This window comes from Pholcus phalangioides, unplaced genomic scaffold, assembly GCF_987345545.1.
Source record: "Pholcus phalangioides strain wild (caught in Gottingen) unplaced genomic scaffold, Ppha-v1.0 ptg000042l_1, whole genome shotgun sequence".
In the NCBI taxonomy this organism is placed as follows: domain Eukaryota; kingdom Metazoa; phylum Arthropoda; class Arachnida; order Araneae; family Pholcidae; genus Pholcus; species Pholcus phalangioides.
Genome location: NW_028301628.1, coordinates 26,154,524 through 26,167,073, shown reverse-complemented (window position 1 = coordinate 26,167,073; position 12,550 = coordinate 26,154,524). Strand labels below are relative to the sequence as shown.

General features: G+C 33.6%; 1 protein-coding gene across 2 annotated transcripts in view; it reads right to left on the bottom strand.

Annotated features, from left to right (window-relative positions):
- The window catches only part of LOC149064701 (uncharacterized), a 90,737-nt gene extending 78,430 nt beyond the window's left edge, over positions 1 to 12,307 (bottom strand). For both annotated transcript variants that reach the window (XM_089254930.1, XM_089254931.1), the window contains exon 1: positions 11,863 to 12,307. The gene's annotated coding sequence lies outside the window, so the exon portion shown is untranslated. The remainder of the gene's footprint in view (positions 1 to 11,862) is intronic.
- Between the last annotated feature and the right edge of the window lie 243 nt (positions 12,308 to 12,550).

Genomic DNA, 12,550 nt, shown 5'->3' with positions numbered 1-12,550 from the left:
CAATGAGAACTGAATCCTCCTCATTTTGCTGATTTTGTTGATCATACTTTATTTAAATTTTAGTACCTACGGTAGAATTTTTATTCATTTCTACAACTATCCGTGAAAAACCCGGTATATAGTCATATTATTTATGAGTAATTTGGAAATTTTTGAGTTACCTTTATTAAAAAAAATAAAGACCAGTTTCTTTTCATAATGGAGGTAGCTTCTTCGATATAATGAGAACATGGATGATAAATACAGTATGCTCATTGTTCTTATAATTTGTTAGATAAACCTAGTCTCCAAATTATTTAAAAACAATTGACCCTGCAACTCTTCCAGATGGTTAAAAACCTCTGATCTATTAATCTGTAAGAAACTTTATTCTAGACCAGAGTCTATCGAACTTATATGTATTAAGAAATGTTCCCATCGCTTCCTTATTGATTCAACTGATATATTTGTGGCTCCCATAGTCCCCCTAATTCTTTGCATTACCCACAATGGAAAACGCAATGCAGAATAATATCAAGTATTTCATTAGCTTTAGTGTGGTGTCAGGGACGGGAAAAAAGTATTTTGTGGCCCAGTGCAAAAACGGATTTTTTCCATTCCTCCCGTGTGCATGGGCACCCTGGCGCAAGAAAGGTTTACATTAGCAAACGAGAAAAAGACCGGATCTAAAGAGGGCAAAGGAGCTCAACTGCTCCGGATCATAGGCGGATATAGACTTGGATGTCTGGGAGGGGGGGGGGGGTTGCACGGTCATTATTGCTGGGGGGGGGCAAGTTGATGATGATGTTGATTCATCTATACATATATACATTAGATCAGTCGACTTCACCTTTGATGGTGGGGGGGGGGGGGGGGTATTTCGCCGTATCTTCCGTATCTCCGCCCATGCCCCGGATAGCAAAATTTCAGGAAGGGAAACAAAAAATCCATACAATTATCAAATTTCACAGTGGAGGGGGGCAGCAAAAGCATGTTTGCCCTCCTCCCTCAGAAAAATCTCAGTTAAGTCACTGCCCGAGAGTGACTACCAAACTACTATTTCATGGTAATAAAAGAGTCATTCGGCAATAAATTTATGCATTTGAATCAACGAAAAAATTCTAAGTTTGCTACCAGGACCACTGCTGTACCATATCTATATGCATCCTCCCCTCTTAGCTTTGGGGAAGGGCGGGGAGGGTCCTCAAAACCCGAGGACAGAGGATTCTAAGTCTGAATATTGGGAGATCCCGTCTTGTGCAGAGTTTTAAATCAAAATGTAAACACAAAGTATTTTTATCCTTTTGCGGCTTGTAATATTTATTCAGCCCGGTGCCGCCGCACCCTTTGCACCTGCCTAAACCCGACCCTGAGTAGTGTATGAGTACAGCAGTGTTTCTTCCTGAAAAAATGGTTCGCGAACCATAGTGGGCAAGAGGTTGCTAAGGTGTTCTCGGGTAAGTTTTTGTTAAAAACCTCTGCAGTGTATTTATAGAGGATTTGTCACTCAAAGTATATATACATACCGATTTCATGGCCCCACATCCCGAAACAGGACCCCCAGGCTGGGATCCCCGACTAGACTTCCACGGGCCCCTTTATGATAAATTTATAGCGTAAAAAAACAAAAAATGGTGAAAATCATTCCGGGCCCCAGGGCTGGAGCCTTGTCAGCCTACCCCTTGTGGGGGCCATGACCGATTTTATTTCTCCCGATGTTAGATTTTTTAATTTCAAGGGACACCACCCGCTAGTATGTTTTGGGTCACTTTCAAAGTGGTCTGAAAAAGATGCTCCTACGGCTTACTTAATACAAGAACAACAAAAACTATACATATTCACTATGGTTTATTTTCTTTTTAAAATCAAATTTTTTTTTGAAAAATAGCTATTCCTTTTCAAAAACCACATTTTCAAATTTTTGAATACTTCTTTCAGACCCTGGTGCCACAAATGCATGGGTTGCTTTTTCTCACCGTAGAATTTTTCCTTTTCACTTCCAGGGAGTTAAGCCCTGACAAAGGATTGTGTAAGTTTTGAGTTAAAAACATAGGAAATGTGAACTTTAGGGGCTTTCATCAGAGGGCAGCAATTAAAGTCGAACTTTCAGGGAGTTTTTAAGATGGCTTCCAGGAGAACGTGCCTCTGAGAAAAAGTGTGATTTTTTTTCCCATAAAATTTAGCAATAAAATTTCTGGAAAAAATTATATGTGATGATGAATATACTTTGCATCATCTTGACTGAAAAAAAAAATCTGAGCGAGTAAATTATTTATTCACAGAAGAAAATTAGAATTTCAAAAAATAAAGATTTTCTGGCATTTATGCTTTTAATGCATTTTTCCAGTATCAAAAATGCAAAAAAAACATTTTGAAAATTCCAAAAAATGAATGTTTGGGTCTGGAAGGGATGTATACATTGAAATAAAAAAATCTAACTTTGATTGAAAGGTATATCACCAACCAAAAATGTCTGAGTCACTTATACAGCTGAGCTATATATTGTCAAAATTGCACATTTTAGCAAAATTGCTCAAAGTCATAAATATTCCTTCAATAGCGAGAAAAAGAATAGAAAACATTATCTTAATCAACCACGAAATTTTTTCACGTTTGTCTCGTATTCACGATCGATCTGATAAATCACTATTTTAGAAAAAAGGTGCAAAATAATGAGTATCATCCTACATTATTTGTCTGTGCACATGTCAACGGCCCACGCTCCACACCAACAAGTTTTAAAGCCTCTCGATAGTTAAGGTCGAACACGAGAGAGAGAAAGCACGATACGAGCCCCTCGTCTTGTTCTCAACACTTCAGTTTTTTGAAGGTGAATATCACGAAAATCCGTTTAAATGGCTGTATCGGAAAAAAAAAAAAATAGCCCTTGGTGTCAACGAAGATAAGCTCATACCACCACCTCCCATTGATAACAAGTTTTGTTTCTTGTTCTTGAAATGCTAGGCCAAGTCCAGAGGTTCGAAACGTCGGCGGCCTTTAGAAACGAGTTTCTTGCCCGTTAGTTGATTCAAGGTTGGTTGTAAGAAAACTGCTATACGAGAGCACTATCGAAAAAAAAAAATCAAGTTTTTTTTTCAAAAGGGCCTCGTGACTTGGACTGAAACCAGAACTTTCTCCTCAGAAGTGTAATCAAAATGTATACATTGTGTATGAATTTCTATTCTTTTATGCGATTGTTTTCGAATAGAAAGGTCAAATGAACTTCAAGACCTGTGTGTATTCTAAAATATTTTTAATACGATCTATTTATAGGATATCAATTACATGGTTTTTCAAAGACTTTTTTTGTTTTGGGAATATTTTTGAGATCTATTCCTGTGTATTTTCAGGAGTGTCACGACCCTTGAAGCTTTAGAAAAACTCGAGTTTTTCGGAAAATGACTTTGAAACATTTTTCAGAAACCTTTATCAGAAATTAAATGGAAAATACAGGGTGCGGACGAGAAGTCCTATATAGACACATTTAAGAAAAAAATCTATAGCAAATCAACCAACTCACGTAAAAAAGCCGGTTTGTATTAAACATTAATAATCATACACTGTTTGTGTTGCAGTTTGTGTGTTGTGTGGAGTTTTTCGTTTTACAACTCCCCCTATGAGTGAAAATTGAACTTTTGTTTTTTAATTCATCAAAAAAAAACCAACAATTCTTGGCCATGATAAGTAGCCTAGTGCAAGCCGCACCTTTTATGTCAATTGGTGGATATTGTTATTTATTTTTAAAATGTGTCCAGGACTTCTCGTCCACCCTGTACTACGCACCAATAGGCCAATTTTTCTTTTTAAAATTAACTGATTAAAAAGTAAATTAATAAGAAATTAAAAAAAACAGTATAAATCTCGATAACGGACACCATAGGACCGGAAATTTTGTCCGCTAACGGAGAGTGTCGTCTGTTAATAGATAGTAAAATGCATTGGAGCCCGTTGACGTTATTCAAAAAGGTATTCGTTAACGGGAGGTATCGTCTAAAAGGGTGACCCCGTCATAAGCAGATACAAGCTCCTCAAACTGGGGGGGGGGGGGTGTCAATAATGATGTATGTTGTAAACGGGGAAGGTGAATATCCAACAACTCCCACCTCTACCAATAATACAAATTTTTCTCTGAACGGGAGGGTGATGATCGCCCCCCCCCCATTTCCACCTATGGCGTCCGTTATGAGAGGTTGCAAGCAATTTTCAGAAATTTCAAATTTTGGAGCTTGTTCATAACGTTAAAAAAATAATAATAATGCACCAGAACACACTACTGAAAAATCATTGGAATGATAATACAATATGTGTTAATAAAATTATGCTGTCCGAGACCAATGTTGAAATTTCGTTAATTCAAATTTGAAGGAAAATCATTTTAATTCACCATTCCTTTTTTGAACAAATGTTTCCCCATTTTTAAGCTGCAAAAAAAGTGAAAATTCATTCAATGAAACTTTATCTGAATTTATTTCATGCCATAAAATTTATATTTCTGCACCTTATTTATTTTTTTAATAATGGCAGAAAACCTAAAATTACAGAAATACTTAACTAATTTTTTTTTCTAAATTTAGCTCTCTGTAACATTATCAAATACGTAATAAAATTAGTCATTAACGTCATTAACATTTGAATTATTTTGGATTCAGTTAGAACTTTAAAGTAAAAAATTCAATATAATAAAATATATTTTTTCCACTCTGCTTTTTAATTTTGAGACCTGGTCTGGTTAGTAAAATAATTCTGAGAATTTGGAGAAAAAAAATCATCCGGCCATCTAGAAATTTATGAAATTTCAGTGTCCGAACATGACAAAATAAATTCTGGGATATTTGTTGACATCATATGGCTATTCACACTGGATTTATTTTGATTAATAACATTGATTTTCTCAACAGAAAATGGCACCAGTCATTCAATCTTAATTTTTTTCCAAACAGGAATCGATATTCATCGATGCCTCATACGTTTCCTGGTGGTTTTTATACGTTCGAATACGTATACAATCCTAACAACAGCCTAAATTCAAACTAAGAGACACGTCACCGATTTCCAAAAGTGAAATGTCTCGACATGTCACAAAATAAAGAATAAGAAAAGGACAAGACTTTCTTCAAACAAAATATACACACATATTACGAGGATATATTTCGTATTCGGAAGAGTATATATTGATATCCCCTTCCGATCGGATACACTCTAATGCATCCCGCAGTCCCGTTATCTCGCCATTTATACGAGCAGATCCGGAATCGTATGTCCAATATCGAAGAACATCGTCCGTATCAAACCAAAAAAACGTATTGCACTTTTTTCTGGACATCTTACAATTTTTCAGTTTCGATTTCAATTACATACACGCGTTATTTTTTTTTAAAGTAAAATAGTGTTGTGCAATCACCAGCTCGCCAAGAAGTTTCATTCTACCCACGAAAGGTGTTCCAGAAGAAAAGTATCAATACACGAACACGATACATATCCAGATTGACCATATTCCCTCGATTAAAATCCGGTAGATAGGGATACCCCCTACCGGAAAATACCGGATCAGTTACCATTTATCATGGGGAAAAAAAGTCAATAGTGAGAAAACCAATCATCACAAATAGCAGTGGGTTAAAATGTGATTGACGAAAAAAAAAACATATTTAGTTTAATTAATACTGTATATGAGATGGGTAACTATAAGATTAATTATGGTAATTATCCTAATATAATTAATAATCTAGGAAAATAATCTTAATCCTACACTTCGGTAAAGAATAAAAATTCAAGTTCACTTCGCTGAAAACGCAGAAGAAAACGGGACGTTTTTATGAGTCGGGACGGCCTAAATTACGGTAATGTCCGATAAAACACGAGTCATTTTTGGTCATCCTATATAACAAATGCTACGGTAAATGCGATAAATCGGTAGTTATGTTTAATCACCGATTATTATACATAATCGCCGATGAAAATGTATAATCGCAATCGTTTCGGAAAGTTTGGTAAATTTCACTACATTTGTACTTTTTATATATATACCGGCCATTATGCATGAACCCAAATAAAGTTGGTAAGTTTGATAAATACGGAAGTATCACTTCGATTCTTGATTGCACGTAATGCGTGCAAAAAAAAAAAATACACCTATTTTTCCATAAAAATTCAGTTAAATCAGAATAAGTGTGAAGAAGATAGAATTTTTTTTTTCATAGATCTTGTTAATGTTGGCTATCTTCATATTTATCAATATATGAGCAAACATAACCAATATTACCCATCCTAGATTAGAATTTCTTAAAATTTTTGTGTTCCATCACTACCCCTTCCCCTTTTCTTCAGCAATTTTTTTTCATCGCTCCCAACTCATGCCAATCCATAGGATCCTATATTATAAAAGTAGTTCCTACCATCCCCTTTGACCATTCCACCCCCCCCCCCCCCCAGGGGGCGATATTTTGCCCACTTTGGAAAACACTGTCCTAGAATGAATTTTAGGCATAATGTCCGGTAAATTTGAATAATTCGTTGATGGTTCATCGTATTTACCAATACTAGATGAAAATTATACATATCGGTAAATGGGATAAATTCACAATATTTTTCAAGCCTGCCAAAATGGTTGGTTATTGTGCATAGTTATCGATTCATAACGTTTACCTGTACAGGACGAGTCTAAATTCATGTGACAAACTTCAAGAGGTGATACAAGGCACCTAAACAAGCATTTTGGTTCATAGAATGTGCGGTCGAATCGCAATAGCAAAGGCGGTAGAGGGTGTTTTTAGAGAGTGCACAATAGAACTTCACCAAAAACAAATATCACATTCTTCCTACGGATTTGCTTCGATATGAGGCGTCAACATTACGGGTATTGTAATGTGGTAGGCTTTCTCATGGAGCAACCTGGTTAACGCATATTCTACCACAAGTCATTATACCGTTTGATGCAGCATAAACTTGATGGTCCTTGCACCAATAAAAAACAAACTCCAATTCGATTCAAAGGTGCATATGCACCCTCGAATGTTTGATAGCACTTATCACAGCAAATCCATCGGAAGAATATGATAATTGTTTTTGGTGAAGTGTTATAGTGCATTTTCTAAAAACGCCCTCTAGCGCATTTGCTATTGCGTTTCGACCGGACATTCTATGGTCAAAAATGTTTGTTTAGGTGTCTTGTACAACCTCTTAAAGTTTGTTTCACGAATTTAGAATCACCCTGTATACTACCAGTTTCTGGCAGCGAGCAGTAGTAATATCGTTTTTCTGACCAGTGGATTGAAAAAAATTTTTCACCCCACAAGTAAAAAAGTCTGTAAAACAAATTATTAAATGCATTTTACAGTCACTCAAAAAAAAAAAAAAAAATCCCCAAAGGACAATTTGAATGAATCTACAGTTCTTAAGATGCTGATGTCAACTTTTGTTTCCACCTTTAAAAAACGAAACAAAAATAGCCTTTTCTGAAAGGGTTGAAGGAAGTTTCTCCCACTCATATAGAGTGAATGTATGTATGTATATATACACAAAGGCCTAACTGGTCTGGAGGTCGTGCGTAACCCGTTACGTACTCCGTTGTTGTTGATGATGTTGATCATGGCTTGAACAGCATTAAAGCAAAAGTTCACTGCAGCATTTGTACTTTTATACATTCCACGCATTAGGTGAATCGGTCACAGCGCGGGAAGCTGGTTCTATTCCTCTTCTTTCTCCCTCATACACAGTCAAGTTCCGACCTAACACCGGGCAATTTCCTTTCATCTCTTTTCTACTACCTTTCCATCACAGGGCAACACTATGTAATACTACATTCATTTTTTTTTTTTATTCTTTATTCTTCTTCCTGCTCTCCTGGTGTAATTCAAGTTGTTCAACTAATGCCATTCTCAATCATCTCTCTATTTTCTTTTTATGTATTTTAAAAGAGAAGAGAAATAACTGTGCACCATATGTGTGTGTGTGTGTCTCGTTTTCTCTTATTGTAGATAAAAAGAAGCATAAAATGCTGTTGATTTTTCAAGGTGAATATCGGAAATGAACTTTGAGAAATAAATTGCTTTTTTTTTGGTTGGGTGAATTTTACCGGTCAAAATATTTTTAACTTGATGTAAAAGTGAGCGCATATATTCTCCTTAATTTGTACTTAAATTTATTTGCAAAAAAAGGACAGGTGATAGCGGTAATTTAATGATTTGAAATGCAATTTACGTATTGTGTCTAGGTCATTGTCCGAACTCTAGCGTCTTCTGAATTCTTAGTAATGTATGCGGTATCCGGACAGTTAGAAAAGATGCTAGGCTTCGGAATCGGACCGTAAATAGTACATCGTATAACAAATTTATTTAATGAATTTCGTTTTTGTCATTCTGTGTAAATTTTTTGCAGGATATGCTGAACATTATTTTAACACTGTTAAATTTTTAAATGAAATTAAAACAGTTGGCAAACGGCAAAAGGACTGTTTTTTATAATGATTATACATAATTTTATTTTCCAGAAACTGCTCTATTTCATGTAACTTTAAAGTCAACATTCATTTCAAAAAAAAATAATTATTAATAAAGATAAGATTACTTAATTTTTAAATTTTTTATTTTTCAATATGTTAACGTAAAGGTTTATGGAAAATTGCTGATTTATTTTTCTGAAAAAACGATTCTTTCTGGGAATTTTTGGAATATATTTAGTTTTTCTTCAGTTTCAAGAAAAAGATTAAAACAATCCCTTTTGTAGTTTTTATTTCCGAAAGTGATTTCCCTACTGTTATTTACAACCTTAGAGACACATTTTTTAAGTTTTATTTTCATGCAACCAACTTATTTTTATTTTGGTAAAATAATATAAGCTGCTTGATTTACAAATTCCAGAAAAAGTAATTTTGAATACAGTTAAATAATTTTCCTAAACTTTCTGCAAAGGGTACGATATGTAAAAATTTCTATTCCAATTCGTATTTGTTCATACATTTTTTTTTTAAATTAATATATTGTAATTGAGGAAATACAATACCTTATATAAAAAAAATGTTATTATAATTTTTCTTATCTATTAAAGGCTTCTTTCGATTACAAAAAGTCTTACTTTGTTTTTGAAAAGTCCCAAAAAGAACTTTCATATAAAATTACAGAAATTCAAAAAATAATAATTCAACGAGCAATTATAATACAGAAAAATTTTTACGAAGAATTTTTTTACAGTAATTTTCCATTAGATCTAGTTAGTTATCGTGGATTTATAAAGTCTGATCACACCATAACCAATCGAGTGAAAAAAATTTATTTCGATCCAATTCAACTAATGTGAAAAAATTAATCACAAGAACCATAGAAAATATTTCTTTAAAAAAATTGTATGAAATCAAACATTTAATTTACTCCTAATGATGATTCATATCAATTCACATAAAAGGATTGTTTTTCATTATGCCTCTCTCTTAATATAGCTATAGTATATTCATTTAATATCTTTAACAATTTCATTTAATATATCTAATTATTATTTCTTGTTTTTCATAAAAAGTCTCATCCGTCTTTTAAAACGGCACAGTTATAATTTGTGTACTTTGTAATTAATTGAAAATTACTAATAAACATGAATAATGAAGAAAATGGAGGTTCTAAAAACTTTTTTACGAATATTTTGGAAGTTTCCTCATTGTCTTTTAATTACTCACGATAATGATATTTCTAAATTATATTTTCTGAAGAAAATTTCATAAATACAAATATCTGATTCCCATTATGTTATTGTGAAAGTTGTTAAGCATTTCAATTTTAATGAGGGTCATATTTTTCTCAGAATTTTTTTTTATTATTTAGTACTTCAAGTTAATAAATAAAAATAACAGTTTTGATGTGGTTATAAATCAATGATTTAACAAACTACTGTGCTAATTATTGACATATACGGGTACTAGCGGCAGTTAAATTTTATAAGTTATTTGCCTAAGAGTATTTTATTGCATAAAGAAGAATCGAAACCTTGAAATGAAAAAAAAATTAAATAATTTAATTTTTCAACAACAAAAAAATTCAGCATTTTTTTAAGTATTTTGACAGTTCTAATTTTTCAAAAATTCCCTCTTCTGTTTCTTTCCGTATTTTTCAGAATTTTCAGCGTTTTTATACAGTCGAATCCCGTTATAACGAACTCCAAGAGACCGGAGAAATAACTTCGTTATTACGAAATTTCGTTATAAAGGAATTCTAGCTTTTTGCATTGTTCCTATGTAAATGTGTCTGGGGAATTGGAAAAGTATTCGTTAAAACGAGATTTTCACTATAACGGTATTCGTTAAAACGAGATTTTCACTATAACGGTATTCGTTAAAACGAGATTTTCACTATAACGGTATTCGTTAAAACGAGATTTTCACTATAACGGTATTCGTTAAAACGAGATTTTCACTATAACGGTATTCGTTAAAACGGGATTCGACGGTACTTGAGTGTCAAATCTGTGTGATCCAAAACTTTTCAATTTTATATTTCCTTTAAAAACTCAGAAATTATAACAAATTTCATTAAATTTTTCTTTCGGATATCAACCATTGACAATTTTTCTGATCAACTTTACAATATAAATTTCGTTTTTGGCTTTTTTTTACGACGTCTTTAAACGATGTTTTTCTTTTTCAATAAGTGTGTTATAGAGCAGTTTCCAAAAGTAGACAATATGGCTCTGGGGGCGATGTAATGGTCCGGGAAGGAAGGAGCCCGAATCTATGGGTATAGTATAGGATCCTACGGGTTGGATTGAGTTGGTGGGCGATGAAAAAAAAACGAAAGTTTTTTGAAGAAGATTGGGCGATAGAACCAAAAGTTTCGGAAACTATGTTATAGAAGGTGATGTCAAACATCTAGGGGACCAATAACTCCCCTCTGCTATTCTTTAGCCACTCGTATTTGCAGTCTAATATCCATTTTATTCTAAAACCCATCCCGCGGGGCTCCTTAGTAACCTTTAGTACACACCCTCCCCTCCTCCCGGATATCTACAGATAAATTTCTAAAAACCTCACTCTCGGAAGACAATTTAAAGGGCCTCATCGCTCTTTCAACATTTTAAAAAAGTGCTTCTGTTAGTAGAAATAGCATTAGAAATATTATTTAATCACTGTTTTATTTCAAATTTGGTACACATATTTTCCATTGTGTATGCTATGTGTTATGCCAATACATATACATGTCTCCAATGTTTATTTTTTTTGAAAATTTTTAAACATTAAAGGGAAAAAAATTTTACACCTACAAAAATTTATTCAAAATAAAGAAAACTGCTCAGTTCATATCAAATGAGGCAAAATCTTATAGATTCATTCGTAAGTACTTAATTAATTAATTTATTTTTTAAAAAACACATAACTTGTGATTCTTTTAATTTTTTTGAATTTTTAATTCAATTTTAAATTAGATTGAATCAATAAAATTTCAATCTATTGCCTGATTTTATGAATTCAGCAATTGTCTTAATTTTCAATCGGTTTTTGTTCGATTACATTAATGTCATGCTATTTTATCATATGCATGCAAGGTTTTAATAATACATTTTTTCCCCACTTAATATGTTTGAAAATTTGCGAAAAATAGTATTAGAGATGTGTAAAAAATTTAGTTGTCATAACAATGTGCGTAAAAATATGTGAATTAAATTTGAAATAAATTAGCGGTTAAATAATATTTTTTATACTTCTATTAGAGCATAGTTTTTGAGGTTTCCCAACCACGTTAAAAGGTATGAGTCCCCTTAAGGAAAAACTTCCGAAAATTTCACTGGTTTTAGAAATACAGTACAGTAAATTTAATTACAAAAATATTATAGAATGTATAATAATTCTAAAACCATACAAACACGTGGTCAAAAAAAAAAAGTCTAAATATTCACAAAACTCACCTGCAACTTCAAAAAAAAAAAAATTTCACTGTGTCAAGTCGGGGGATTCTCTCCAAGAAAAACACAAAAATTTCAAGTCACTGTTCACTTTAGTCACTCACAATCACTTTTTTCCCCACACGATTGTTGTATTGGAATGTAATCCAGTCATGTCTATGTTGAATATCACAAGTATTTGTGTGTGTATAATCCTTCAATACGAGTAGAGAATAAATATTTCACAGGTATAAAAATTTGAGAAACAATAATAAAAATCACAAAATTGAAATAATACTCGCGGCCGGTGATTTAAACACACGACAGTGACGCTAAAAAAAACATAAACATAAGATTTTGCGGTAATAATTTTACGCGCGTCCGTCCCGCTCCAGAGCTACAGAAATGTTTCCCAATGCTGGGATAACGTACACTTGGCCTTGATGGCGAATACGTGCGACACTTCCTGCCGGTCCAACCTGGTTGGTCGGTTCGGTTTTGGTTTGAGGGAGGATGGGGAAGAGGAGAGAGAGAGAGTTGCTCTCAGAGAGAGAGATTCTTCTTCCTCCCTTCCCTCCTTTTCTCCTACCTGTTGTACACGGAGATCCGAGGTAGGGAGGGAAAGGCGGAAAGAGCAAGGAAGGTGCAAGGAAAACTCACCTTGCTCGAAGAAAACCCTACAGGTGGCGCTAGTAAAGGAGCGCCCGATCAG